Raw genomic sequence first — 14,245 nt, 5'->3', positions numbered from 1 at the left:
TGACTTGCTTGTGTAAAGTTAAGTGTATTTAWATTCGTGGTTCAGTCAGGGTCTGTTCCAATGAAATCTCTGATACTTCTGGCATGTGAGGGTCTGCTTATGTTCTGCTTGTGCAGCCAGGCTCTTCTGTGGAGAAGATGCCACTGGTCACTCAGGTTTTAGGTACCTCATCATCCAAACCTGTTTGAACAGCATTACATACTGAGGTGCTGAGCACACCACTGCTGTGTGAGATCAGTGCTCCTGTTGCTTTTTATCTTCCACTGATGGATCTGCAGCATCGGTAACAATCATGAAAAGTATCTTAGTGTGCATGTTTTAAAAGGTGCAGAATTMTGTAGAAAGAAAATGATGTTCAATGAGCAGAAGGATTTGTTGTCCTGTGATACCAGTCACGGTCCGTCTTCATTTGGGCCTTACATGAACTTTCCTAATGGGTGAAATGATTTGAAATCCATCTCTATTTCTGTTCAGGACTTTGACTGTGATTTAAAAAACTTTGATAGATGGTAATTTTTTTTCTCTTTCCCAAAATTTCTACCTTCAGACAGTAAGCAGTTCCTGCAACGAATAGCAAAGAAATATGAAACAATGCACTTCAGCAGAAATCAGATGCTTAGTTTCTTTGGTGCCCTTGAGAGTCACAGTTAATAATAATGATGATAATGATACTGATTAATAATAAACAATATTTAGTTGCCTTAAAAAGCATTTCAGCTGTATATTTGGAAGCTCTCTGCAGGTGCAACAGTATCCCCCATTTTATAAATGTGAAAGCTGAAGCAAGATTGCAGCCTTGAGACAGTGACATTCACTGACATGTTTCTAAATAGAATTACATTGCAGCAACAAAGGCAAAGTTGGTCATTTTTGACCTGATCACCTCTTGTAGGATACTGTAGTAAAAAATATCAGAGATTTGCTCAAAAGCAGAGATGGAAGAAACATCCATCCTGAGTTTTGCAATCAGAGTAAGGGAGGGTGCACTCTCTTATAGCAAAGTCTGCTTTCCCCTTAAGTACTGTAGTGGTGGAAAAAGTTGGGCACACGTCATTCCCCTGCTGTTGTCTCCAGCAAAGCATCGGGTGACAGATGCTTCTGCAGCCACGGTGCTGCCAGCGGGGCGAGCTGGCTGGGAGCAGGCCAAGGGGCTGTAACCTCCACTTCTCCGAAGGCAGGGAACTCCCCTGATCACAGCTGCACAGTGATCATAGGGAAAATTACACATATGGCATTTTCTTCTATTTTTAGTTGATTTGTCAAGCAACTATTTTTCATAAACACTATGGTAAAAATGCTTACATTTATTTTCCAGAATGTTTTTTCCCCCCAATATCTCTTTTTGACCGTTGTTTCTTCAAATATGAAGGAGAAGTAAGTCTTCTCTGGGCATCCAACATTTTTGGGTTTTTTTATTTTATTTATTTATTTATTTTTTTTTACCTGCAGTGTAGCAACAAGATGCCAGGCAGAAGTGCAAGTACCATTGTGTGCTGCTGATACAGGTGATACTTGGAAGGAAAAAAATGAAGCTTTTTTTTATTATTATTCAACAACTCCAGTGGTATGCAACTGTTTCAGAAAGAAGTTGGCAAATCAGAGAGTATGTGAATGTTACAAACAACCTGCAATTAGATTTCAAGGCATCCTCATGTCCCTTTAAGAGCTCGCTATTCACTTCTCATGCACAGAGATCAAATGAGTTGTCTAATGTTACACACTGGGTTAACCATGGATCCCGGAATACAGATTCGCTGCTCTGACGAAAGCAGAATCTCCTCGCTGTGCAAAACTGGAATGCCTTGCAAGAAAGGAATATGTATTTAAACTCCTATAAGTGATGTGAAATACACCTCATTGTTCATACACTTCTAGGATTAAAAAATAATATATACAGTCAGAGTTTAGAAAACAATGCTGCAAGAAATCGTCGTGTAAATCTTGACATTAAACCAATCTTACCCTTGTCTTGCCACTTGAATCATTTATTTAAGCGGTGATAATAAAAGGTGTCAGCAATTCGGTTGTAAGCTCTTGAAGATTTCTGTGCGCATTGACCTTTAAGTGTTTGCATCTTGACAGGTGAGCTGTTCCTAATGTCTTCTATGAGATATGGTGGGGCAAGGGGTCAGGCACGCTAATGATAAAATTACCATTTACCTTTTACCTCCCCAGTCTCAGTGCTTGACATTATAAATGTAGGTAACCTTTCACCTGAAGGCTCTCTTTCTTCTGCACTGCTAGAGATTATGGAGAAATGAATGTGCTTGCAGCTGCAAAAGAGGCATCAGTCATGAAAAGAAAGGTGCTTTTGGTGATCCTTTCCCTTTAATTTTCATTTTTGTTGTTTTAAACCAGAACTATATTCTTAGAGCAAGTATGGAGAGACCTATCCTGTTTTATTTTAAGAAAAAGATGGTTATCTGGCTATTTCTATGCTAGCATGCTGTTTCCACTCATTCTTTCTTTACATGTTGTTTCTGCTGTTCAGTTCTTTCGTGGTAAGATGAGGGCAGTATTTATTAATTGATCAATTCAACCAATATCACAGCAGTCAATAAGGTTTCTTTCAAGGATAAGTGGTCACATGAATGAAACTGTATTGATGATCTTCATTATTTGTCATAGCCCAGTAGAGTCGACCTGTTCACATTTTATACCCTGATCTAAGTTCTCTTGAACTTCAGGAGTTTTCAGACCTGAGCAAAGATCCCTCCTTCAGAGGCAATACTGTTCAACCAGTGGAAATGGGTACACTGTAAAAGCACTGAAAGTTTCAATAGAAATCTGAAAACTGCTTGAAGACTGCTGATCTGAGTAATTGGTAACCTACTTACGAGCTGCCTGGTTTCTCAGAAGTAAAAATCCTGATAGTATTTTCAAATTCAATTCTATGCCTTTGGAACATGAGCCTTATGACTTTGAAGGCTATCTGTTCTTCTACATTATTTAGGTGCATTTGAAAACCCACTAGCAATAGTTTATGTGTTTGCACCTTCCTAGTCCACAAGATGTTTCAAAAATATGAATAACTACTTTGGCAAAGCAACATCTTCCRTCTGAGTCATACGAACAGATACCACTAACGCTGCTTTCACAGAGGAGGAACTAAGACGGGCTAAGAATTTGGATGTAAACCTATGGAGCACTGCTGAGGAATATGTGGAGACAGCAAAATCTTTTGGTAGGATCACACAGAATAGTTGAAGTTGAAAGGGACCTCTGGAGATCATCTAGTTCAACTCCCTTGCTCAAGCAGAGTCACCTGGAGCATGCTGGACAGGATCACTCAGGTAGGTTTTTAATATCTCCAGAGGAGACTCCCCAGCCTCTTTGTGCAACCTGTTCCAGTGCTCTGAGAAAACACCACCTGGCCCACGCAAGGATTGAACCCATGGGCATTATTAGCACCATGCTCTAGCCAACTGAGTTGACCAGCCAGTTTGGATCATCTGCCTTTTGAAGATGTAGGATGAACTTCTTGTTCCCCATGTCTATTCCTCCCACCCTGTATCCACAGATATAGTTGCTCTCTTCCACTGATGGCAGTTGTTGCTAAAGTGTCCTTGTATTCGAATATGCTTTATTGAGACCCTTTCCTCCTGCCATCCATCATTTGTTTGTATCAGTGCAGAGCTGAGACAAGCAAACTGCCTTCTTTCTCTGGTCAACCAGTAGCAAAGTGCGGCATTGCAACCCCATTTCTTCAGAGCATCAGCCCTCACAGAGCTTCCACAATCTGATATGCTATGAAGCTTAAAGCACAAGAGGGGGAAGTCTCCATTTTTCCGTAGAAAAGCATTTAAGATTTCTAAAAGCTGTGCATGTTGTAGATGGGGCAACTGTCATCTCCATGAGAAATGTTAAAGATGGTGCTTGGGGCAGAGCCTGTATTTGGCTGATTCATGGGCAACTGACTCTTTGCTGGTTTGAAATACTTATCCATCTTGCCAGAGTTAAAGCACATGAGGATGGAAAACGTATGAAGAGACAGACATAGAAAATGAGATTCAGTTCTTTTCACTGATCAAGAGCCAAAAGATCAAAAGCTTTAGTAAAATTACCTCCCAAGAAGAACAGTCCCTTTCTGATAAATACAGTCATGCAACCACTAGGGCATAAATCATGCAAATTTAAGACTGTATAGTTCAAACATAAATCTTTATATTCAACTTAGCGAAATTTGGTATTGTGTGAACATTATTCATATCTATGAATCTTCAGGCGCAAATCTTGTTGCAGTTTTATTCACATAATAAGGGTATGCATTTTGAAAATGTGTCATTGAAATGGATATCAGCTTTAATGAAATTGTTCTCTTGAAAATCTATAAAAGTTGTTTCATCTTGCTCATGGCAGAAGATCTGAGCAGACTTATTTCTAGTTCTATCTAGTCATATACAGAGTACATGCACAGAGTTCAAGCATCTAATAAATAAAAGGCACAACTTCTTCACTCTATTAAGATGGAAGAGTAAGGAAAAGATTCAGTTTGTATCAGACTGGAAGGGCAGGCAGGTTACAAAACTGAAAAAAAGAAAATAAATGTTATTCATTTCAAGAAAAGTTTATAGGTATTGTCCCTCTCTGCTCCCCTTCCATGTAAATCTACACTGCTTCTTGCATCAGGATGTTTGTGACTGGAAGGAGGAGGATAGAAAGCACAGGAAAAGCCTTCCTCTGGGAAGCTTGTGCTCAAATCAAACGTGTTGAAAGGGCACCAGCAGAGATGTCATTCAGGCTAGATAACCTGGCAGAGTCATTTCCAGGCTTATCAGATCATGTTCCACTTGTCTGAATACTCTTGTTTTACTTCTGTGCATCAACACAAACTCAGCTGCCAGCACCGAAAACAAGATTCATTTCCACAGCACAAAGGGCTTAACTGTGCTTTTCAGAAGGCTTTCTTCCTACCCCCTGGTCTGGAATGCTGCTTCTTCATTCAAATTCTGCATTTTCTGTAACATGACTATTTTCTAGTCATGGCTTAGACCACAGAGGCACACAAAGCTCGTACAGATATGTAGTAAGAGTCAGAGCAGTATGACAGGTTGCAGAGACACCACAGATGTACAGGTAATGCAAATTGCTGGCAACATTTATGATTGGATTTTACAGGTTATGACATAATTTTATCCACTAATCTATTAGTGGGACTAGGATTAATATTCCATGCTTCTGAAAAGTTTCAAGCACACAATATCAAATCGATTGGGGAAAAAAAGCCTGCCAATAAAATTTTTATTTTCCCTCTTCCAGACTGTAGTTGGCTGAAGGATTAATGTAGGCCAGGTTCATTCAGTTTGGCAGTCAGTTTCTGATTCTGCTAGTGTTAGGAAACATGAGTATTGTAGCTACGGGAAAGGGCAGATTCCTAATTTGACAGAGCACATACATATAGCCCTTATAAATCCTGCAATGTTTTTCAGCACAGACTAACATGATCCTTGCAATATGCCAGTAAAATAGTTCAAATACTGAGTTACATTCGGTCTCATCCCCTTTGCGTTCATTGAATATATATGATGCTAGCTGGCTTGATGGAATCTTTCTTTTGATTTCCCAAGGGATATCCACAAATGGTTCGATCTTGCAATACTCCAAATACCCTGAACATTTAAGGAAGCCAGTGGAGTTTGAGATCAGAAAGCAGCCTCCTGACTAAAGACATGAAGAGGACAGGCATTGCACTGGCCATGTCTTATGCAATGTCATGCAAAATATCTCCAGGATGGCTAGACAAAACAGTCGTACTTCAAAAAAAAAAAAAAAAAAGTCTAATAAGAAGCACATTTCCCAGAGGGAACTCTTACCAGATACACTGCATTCCTAAATCTGCAAGGAGGATCTAGTTTCATGGCAAGGACTGAGCCAAAACAGAAAACTTTCTGTGGCACCACTAGCCAGGCAGCTCACACCTACTAAGTCCAATGGGAAACATATTTTGCAGGCTGTCTAGAAAACTAGGATGATAGGATACATTTTAAAATATCAACATCTTCAGAGTATGTTTATTTATTCCTGAAGATTTCAAAACAACATTAATCATGCAAAAAGGCAAAAATACGACATGCAAACTCAGGAATAGAAGAGAAGGGAACTGACTTCTTCACAGAAAGGTTTATGTCAACATATTTTGGAAAATTAATCAATAGTCAAATATCTCTAGTGACAGATTGAGCATTCCAGCCAAGATGATAGGATGTAATTTTTTTTCCTGTTTATGGGAAAATATGGTTTGCTGATATAAAGAGTAAGTGGATATGTCTTTTTATATTTCGAAAATGCATTCTGTTTTTCAGTAGAAATAAAACTTGCAACACTAGGTATGGGAAAATTTGCTTATAATTTAGCAACACTTTGAGACTTCTTTAGTTTGGAAAGAAAGAACTTTTAAGTAGCACATCCCCAGTATTCAAAGCTTGCTATGGTCTGTGGAAAAAATGGAACTGGCTTCAGATGAAGGCCTCTGGGACTGCTAGATCTGGCCCTTGTATGTGAATCTACTCAAGTCCATGACAATTACTACGTACAAGATTATGTCTTGTACACCACCATGCACATGGAAAGTGCCCGCAAATAGATAAATGGATTTTATTTTTTTACAAGTATCCATAGCAGGAGGGATTTGTATAAATTGAAATGGCATTCCTCATACATTTACTTTACAAGTTCTTCATAATGGACAAGATTTAATCAGCGGATGGGTTAAATTCCTTACTTTTGCCCTGGTATGCCATAAAGGTGTTTCTGAAATGTGAAATAACTGTGTGTGTGTACATATGTGTATATACATATAAATATAGGTATGTATGCAGATATAAATATACATATATGTAAGCATGTGGAAGTGCATACATTATCCATAGCAGCAACGCATAAAATCCATGCATATTACATTTAAACACAGTATGTGTTTTCCAAGTTAGGATCAAGAACTGGGAAAAAGAAAACCTTTATGCAGGACTGGCAATCATCAGCAGAAAAGCCAGACGGAGAGCCGATACCTCAGAAGTTTCATTAACCACTTTTTCCTACTCTGGAAATCCTGAGTGGGGATCTCAGGAGCAGCATCGCCAAAGTGCTGGCCCTGAGAGTGCTCCCTCTAGCCAGGGAATCCTGGTGGAAAATGCCCTTCCGCTCTCATGCAGACCCAACGCCTCCAGGCAGCCTTCCTGCAAATGCAGTGAGATGGGTGCAGAGATCCTGGGTTAGCTGTGTGATCTGTGGGCAGAATTTGCTTGCTAGCTGCACAGAAAAATCCCCCTCTGCCGGGAAAACTTGGAGAACACATGAAATCCTAGAGGTTTTAAATCTCSACAGTTATCTTCCCAGTATTTCTGTTGAAGAACGTAGCGGCAGCCAGTGCTATCCATGAGGACATAGTACTGATCCATGTTACTGGACATTTGCATTTCTTGCAATGTGTTCCTATAGATATATTACTGTACGTCTGTAGTATTGCCATTATACCTTGTTTTAAGATAGCTGAGGTTAGAATTGAATGTGGAAATATTTCTAGTATAATTTGTTTTGCATGAAACCACTTCCCCTCAACACTCAGATCTGTTCTCTTTTTGTGTAGCTACTGGACCAAATTTTTAGTTGGTGCCAGCTGACATGCTCTGCTGACAGTTCATGAAGCTTTGCTGATTGACACCAGCTAAGAATTTACCTCATTTTCTTTCCCTGTATACCCCACAGTTTGAGGGAGGGAGAGAAAGAGATAAGAAAAGCATAACTGTAAGTGTCAGACTGTGTTTCCAGTTACATTAGACCAAGTCTAGAGTAAGTTCATTCAAATCAAGGAATTTTTTCAGATTTTCTTTGGTGTAACAGAGAAGAGAATTTGTCCCTGAGCATTTATGTCTTTCAAAGATCTCAGCCAGGCAGAAAACACTTTTTAGTCAGACTCTGAGACACTAATGAAACTCAGAGTAACCCACTGATATGCAAAGTACCTCATTTAATGACTGCAGCTATACATACATATACACATTGTAACTGAAAAAAAATACAAGGCAAAAGAAAAATCCTCGGGACTAGACACAGTACCCTTTAAGTACAGAGTTGTTTAAAATATCAATCTCCTTATTGTAATTTGATGTGTGAAATTCAGGCGTGCATTTACAATTCAGATCCCATTCCTTAGGGATTCCCATTTAGGGCCTGTTCATATGATTTATTTAGTGCCTTTCTTCACTTACTTATGCTTGAGATCGTTAGATATAATGCACATATATGCACAGAGATAAAATGTTTATCATCATTACTTCAATGAAGTCATTTGCCATCCTTGACACCCTCTAATGTCCCAAGTGCTTCAACCCACTGGCTCATTTGCCTGGCCTTGCTCCCTCTTCACTTTTTCATCTCAAATTCTCAATGTGTTCCCTTCATCAATCACTGAAGTTTAGCGGGTAGCAGGAGGGAAAGCAGCAGAATAATTATCTAAATATAACGAAAGAAGGTCCCCTTTGTGYGCAGGAGGGGAGGGGGGACAAAGGAAGCATGAGCCTGTATTTCATGCTCCTTCGAAAACGTTAATGGTGTTTATTGAAAACCAAAGAACCCACTGGAAGCCAAAATGGTCTCAAAACCATGTTGTGTGTCACTAGTCGGAGGACCCCGTGCCCCATTTTGATTCCTCTTGCCGTGCTGCTTCTTGTTGCCCCAGGTCGCCAGCGTTCCCCCACTGCTGACGTTTGCAGTCAGGAACCACCGCAAACGCGCTGCCCTGGCTCTGGTCTCAAAGACGGGATCCAAATCACCACGCGCTGACTACATTCAGCTAATTGGCCCTCGCCTTCGATGACATCCGAGGAGCGAGGAGCGGGGCTGAACAAATTGAAGATGAAAAGAGGGGGGCTGGGATGGGGCTAGGAGAAAGGTAGGATGGCCCGGGGCACATTGCCACGCACAACTTGCGAGAGGCGACGAGGGGGAGCCGTCGGAGGCAGCCCCAGGTGGCTCGGTGCGAGGTGGCTTCTTCACTTGGAGAGGAAAAAGGTTGGGCTCACAGCTCTCTGCTTCCCAGACACAGAAACCGACTGCGACGTGGTATTTCTGTGCAGGCTGAGAGCAGGAACATACAGAAAGCCTGGCAGAGTCTAACGCTGGGGAGGCAGGTTCTGCCCCCCCAGAGGATCCTAAGCCCATGCTCAGGGAAATAAATGTTACAGGGTGCTTCAGAGCTCACTAAAATGGTAGCGGCTGTTGTGTTGTCTTGTGTTGTGCTTCTGGGAAGAAGCAGGTTGGTGTGTTCGGTCAAATACTAGACTGTAACACCGTGGCTTATCCTATTTAGGACTGCAGAAAAATAACTGGATAAAATGACAGCTCAGAGTTAGGACAAATTAAATAAGAAAAAGGTCTCCTGTAGCCCACAAAATCAACACAGTAAAAATCATCAGTAAAAAGCAATCSTCTTGAAAGAGAATCAAACAACATGAGATGGAAATGAACAACCATTTATTTATTTCTTCCCCCCCCCCAATGTGTCCGTGCTGGGCTTTGATCATTTACTCAAGCATTAATATTCACCACACTCAAAATTCAATTGGTAGTGACAAATATCAAATGGAAAACTCACAGGTTTCTGAATRCTCCCTGACACTTCAAAGTACAAAAATAAATAAATTAATTAATAGTCCTTTTCTTTCTGTGCACCCTTCTCCCTTTCCCCAAGTAAGAAGAACGTTGCTTGCAGTGCACCCAGAAGATGGAGCTGATAATCAGGGAAACACATTTCAGTGGGAATAAGTGTGAGCTTCACAGTAAATGCAGCCACGACGGTTGTTTCTGAATAAAGCTTTGGGGGTTCTGGCCTTGAATGTGTCTGCCATTCCTACTGGGAAAGGTAGACATCCTACCAGGGAATTCTCAAGCTATTTGTTTGTCCATGGCCACAGGGAAACAAAGGGAAGATGAATTATGAGTGCTGGAATAATGGCTAAAATCTGTGTCTCTAAAGAAAGCTACATCTTTTTAAGAGTTATGGAGTATAGGTGGTTCTTTAGACTTTTCTTAACTCTATTAAGAATGTAAAAAGAAATGGAGTTAAGCTGAGTATCTGTTTAACCAACTATCCAGATCGGATTTTCTCTCTTAAGGAAAAATAAGTATGTGACACTTGTAAACTCCTCTAGTTTAAAGTATGTGGCTGTACCAAACTAGAAGTCACATCTGGTCTAATAACAGACCTTCCACACATGGAGTTGTCCAACCTTTACTGAATCCATCTAATGTTTTAGTCTCCACAATGTCTAGTGGTAATGAGTTCCACAACTTAATGAGATATTGTGTGAAAAAAAAAGCAATGGGATTTTCCAGATCTGTGATAAAGATTTCTTTTGTCGTTTCTGCTATCCTGAAAGTGAGAATTATGCCCTTTTCCATGCCATTTACTAGCATGTCAAAACCAAATTAGAAGAGCCAGTCTTCCATGATTGGCCTTCCTGGATTTATCGACAAGGACCCTTTTCCACCTTGTAGAGCTTAACAGAGCTTAATCCAGCATTCATTCTCTCATTTTTCATACTAAGTGCTTTAGCCTATTTTCTTCTCCTTTCTGAACCKTCAGGATGAGATAATTGGAGATGAAGATGATTAGGAAGGATGTAGATAGGTTATCATTTCACCTACAGTCAGAGAAGCAGATTGAGCAGATCGTCCTATCTTGTCTCCATCATAGCCAGAACTATTTTCCAGGGACTGAGTGGATTGGAAAGCTGCTTCCWTCCTTGCAGTTGGAAGAGGACTTGAGCCATAGCCTTAGCAAGTGATGATTTTATTTAAAAAACCCCCTTTTTCTATTCTGAAATATAAAAGTAGTGCATCATAACACAGAAATTAATTATAAAGTTATGGAGAAATGCAAAAAATAAATTCCTCCAAAAGGAAAATGAATCAGCTTTCTTTCCAAGGCCATAGGAATGTAAAGAAGCATACAGGTAGAACATTCACCCATCGCGTTTATTTTTTGCTAATATTTAAAGCAATGCTTGGAGTGATTTAAACATTTGTTTTTAGGTCTACTGTGTAGTTTGCTATCCTGGATGTCAGGACAACAACAAAAAAGACATTTTTTTAGAAAATGCTCAGAATGCTACTCATGCCCTGGAAAAATAAAATTATTTCACATTTTATTTTAATCTGATGTAAAATATTCTARATTCATGGACTATCACATGTCCATCCTATAGCATTACTTTAGTTTCCACCTAAGACTTCTAGTTCATGACATCTGGTATGTATGTTCTACCCTCCTGAAAGCTCCTCGCACAGTAGGTACCACGTGACTCAGTGTACTGAAATGGTACAACTGTCACTCACATTTTTTCCATGTCAGACCCTGCTTTTCTGGATGAAATGTGCTGTATAAATAAGAGGTAGAAGGGCAATAACAGTTCAAAATATATTCCTTGTTTAAAAGCTAGGATGCACCATTGCTTTGCCTGACTGATTGGCTTCATGCAATTCTACTGGAGTAAAATTGATGCAATGTCCCTGAAAACAGAGCTGCTCTGGATAGTACACATAGCATTACTTTTTAGTATAGGTCTTTCCAGTAGCTTTCCAGGAAAGWCCCTCTCCCAGGCTCAGTGAAGCCCATCCTCTGTGGAACATTTTTTTTCCCCTTTCTTGGGATGCAGAAGGGACAAAACTCCCTTTTTAATGACTTACGCCAAAAGAATAACTGCAGCCTCGCAGGGCTCCTGGCTGAATCAGGACATTAATGAGCAGGGAAACAGCACTGAAGGTGATGGCTAACCAATCAATAATGACTGAATTACAGTTTAAAAACTGGATGTGTTAGATAGTTATTAACAGTGTAATTATTCATAAATGTGCCTAATTATTCATAATTATTCAGAAACCTTATTACTTCCCTGATTGTCATAAGTGATCTCCGAGGCCAATTATTATTTGATTATGGCCACAGGACTATATGTTGGTATTACTTCTTGTGTCCTAGAAAAGTACAGAGAAAGCTAGTGAAGTGAAATTCATGGAGGACTATCAGCACTGACTAGTCCTTTAAGAACAACAAGCCTGTGATTTGAAAGCCTCAGTTGTTTTTCCTCTTGGCTCTTTTTTCAGGTTTCTTTGATTCCTTTATTACAGAAGCTGCGGCTGCCTAATTAGGGTTTTCTTGTTGTAATTGCTGCATTTGATATCTTAATAGCATTACAGTGAGTGTGAGGGAGGAAGGGGGAAAGGGGCAGAGGGACTATCAGTGCACATGTTTGTGGAGAAGCTGAAGGCTCCCCAAGCTGCATGACTGAACCAGAAAGACGCAGGAACCAAATCCCAGCCAGTTCAGGTATCCTGTAACTCAAGGGGAACCTCTACCACATCCGCATATGGTAGTTCTTTGCTCCTTCCAGTGAAAATGATGGCAGAGTCTTTCCCTTTAAACAAACACTTGAGCTTGCTTCGGGTCATTTCCACAAAAGCAAGGCTAGAAAAATGTCTTTTAAGTTTAGCCTGTAATGCTTACCTTGCTGCTACAAACCTGGGAATATTACCCTAAATCTTGCTGCACACTTGAGCAAATGCTGTACCAGATGCAGTAAGGGTGCTGATGCAGTTGGAGCTTATCATCAGAAAATCTCTCTCTCTCTCTCTCTCTCTCTTTTTTTTTTTTTTTTTTTGTCAGAAGACAGTGCCCTAATCAAACAGGAACACCAGCTTCTTTCCACTTTCTTTCCTCCCCTGAAAACATTAGAGCCATTATATTGTGGGGCGGCATTAGTCACGTTAAATTAGCATATAGATGAGTTCTGGGGGTAGGAAGGAGGGGGAGATGGGTTATGATAACCTGATGCTGTAATGCAGAAATCTTTTGGCATATATACCAAGCCCCACAGAGCTCTGAGCTTGTCACACAGGGGAAAATTGCAATTTCCCAACAGGGATGCAACCAGCTTGTATTGTGTAATTTTACTGACAGTGTTTAACAAAAAAACACACAAATAAGTGCTGAAGGACCATGAACCAGGCTCCACAAAATCATTAGATTATTTTAAAAATCATGAGATTGAAAATATCCTTTGAGGTTTCCTTTTATCCTTTCCAGTTTCTGAACCATACGGGTTGGAAATCTTTTCTTTGAACAGGTAGCAAAGGTTGTCCTTTCAGTGACTTGAGGGGTGTAAAGACAAGCTTTAGAAACTGCGAGAGCTCTCAGGACCATTAGTGGCTCCACTACAGTGTGAAAAGAAGGGCTGCCCAGCTGTGTGGTCATTTCTCCATCCCGTGATGCAGAGTTAATGCATCATAGTAGGGGGTTCAAATGGAAGCGCTCCAGCGCCTCTAATGCTTCCTCATCCCATCACCACGAAATCTGTGACTAGCTGCAATTATGAATGTATACTTGAGTGTTGGCTTCACTTCGGTGGACAAGGCCAGATTCTGATCTCAATTACACCTCTGTAAACCCAGAGCTGGTTCACTGAGAGTGGTGGAATCTGTGCAAGTGAGATCCCAGCCCTATGATGGTTCTCTCACAGCTGAAGCTATGGCAGAAAATTGCTTGATGCTGAGGGAGGGCTACCTAATAGGTAGGGAATGAAATAGCTCATAGCAGCTGAAATATATATGTCCATGATTCTGGTGTTTCTTTTTTTCTTTCTTTTTTCTTTTTTTTTTTTTTTTTTAATATAATTTCTTGGAAAGAGTAACAGGGAAATTTTCTTCTTTTCATCAGACTAACTATATGGCATAAACAAACACTGGTAGCCATCCTCCTTTGTAACATTCTTTACAGCTTCCATGATCAGGAGTAAAATATGCAATAGAAATACTGTTGCAGGATGCAGCCACTTCTGATCACTTTTTGAAATGAGGAATATTTGTTTATTTGTTGAAGGCTCCTGAATACTTGGCAATGGTCTCAAATATACAAGTTGTTATACTGAAAAATATCATGAAAAGAATGTACTTGATTTTTCTATGTGTCTCTGGGTCAGAATAACAGCTTTGCAAGGTGCATACTTGGCAGTCTAGTATCTTGTGATAAAGGACAAGAGAACAGGAGATTTATATCTTCTTGAGAACATATAACCAAAATCAGAAAAAATRCTAGTTACTAAACAAAGAACGAAGACCACTCCCACCTTTAGAAGTCTGTATTTCCTTGTGAGAATGAAATTTCTTTGGTCATGCTTGCATATCTTTGACATTTTCTCATCACGATCATCATAGCAATCCCATTTCTACAACTGCTGCTGGGAAATCAGTG

This window comes from Rhea americana, unplaced genomic scaffold (genome assembly GCF_003343005.1).
Source record: "Rhea americana isolate MKP2758 unplaced genomic scaffold, rheAme1 scaffold_288, whole genome shotgun sequence".
In the NCBI taxonomy this organism is placed as follows: Eukaryota; Metazoa; Chordata; class Aves; order Rheiformes; family Rheidae; genus Rhea; species Rhea americana.
The sequence above is the reverse complement of the archived record's forward strand: the minus strand, read 5'-3'. Positions refer to the sequence as shown.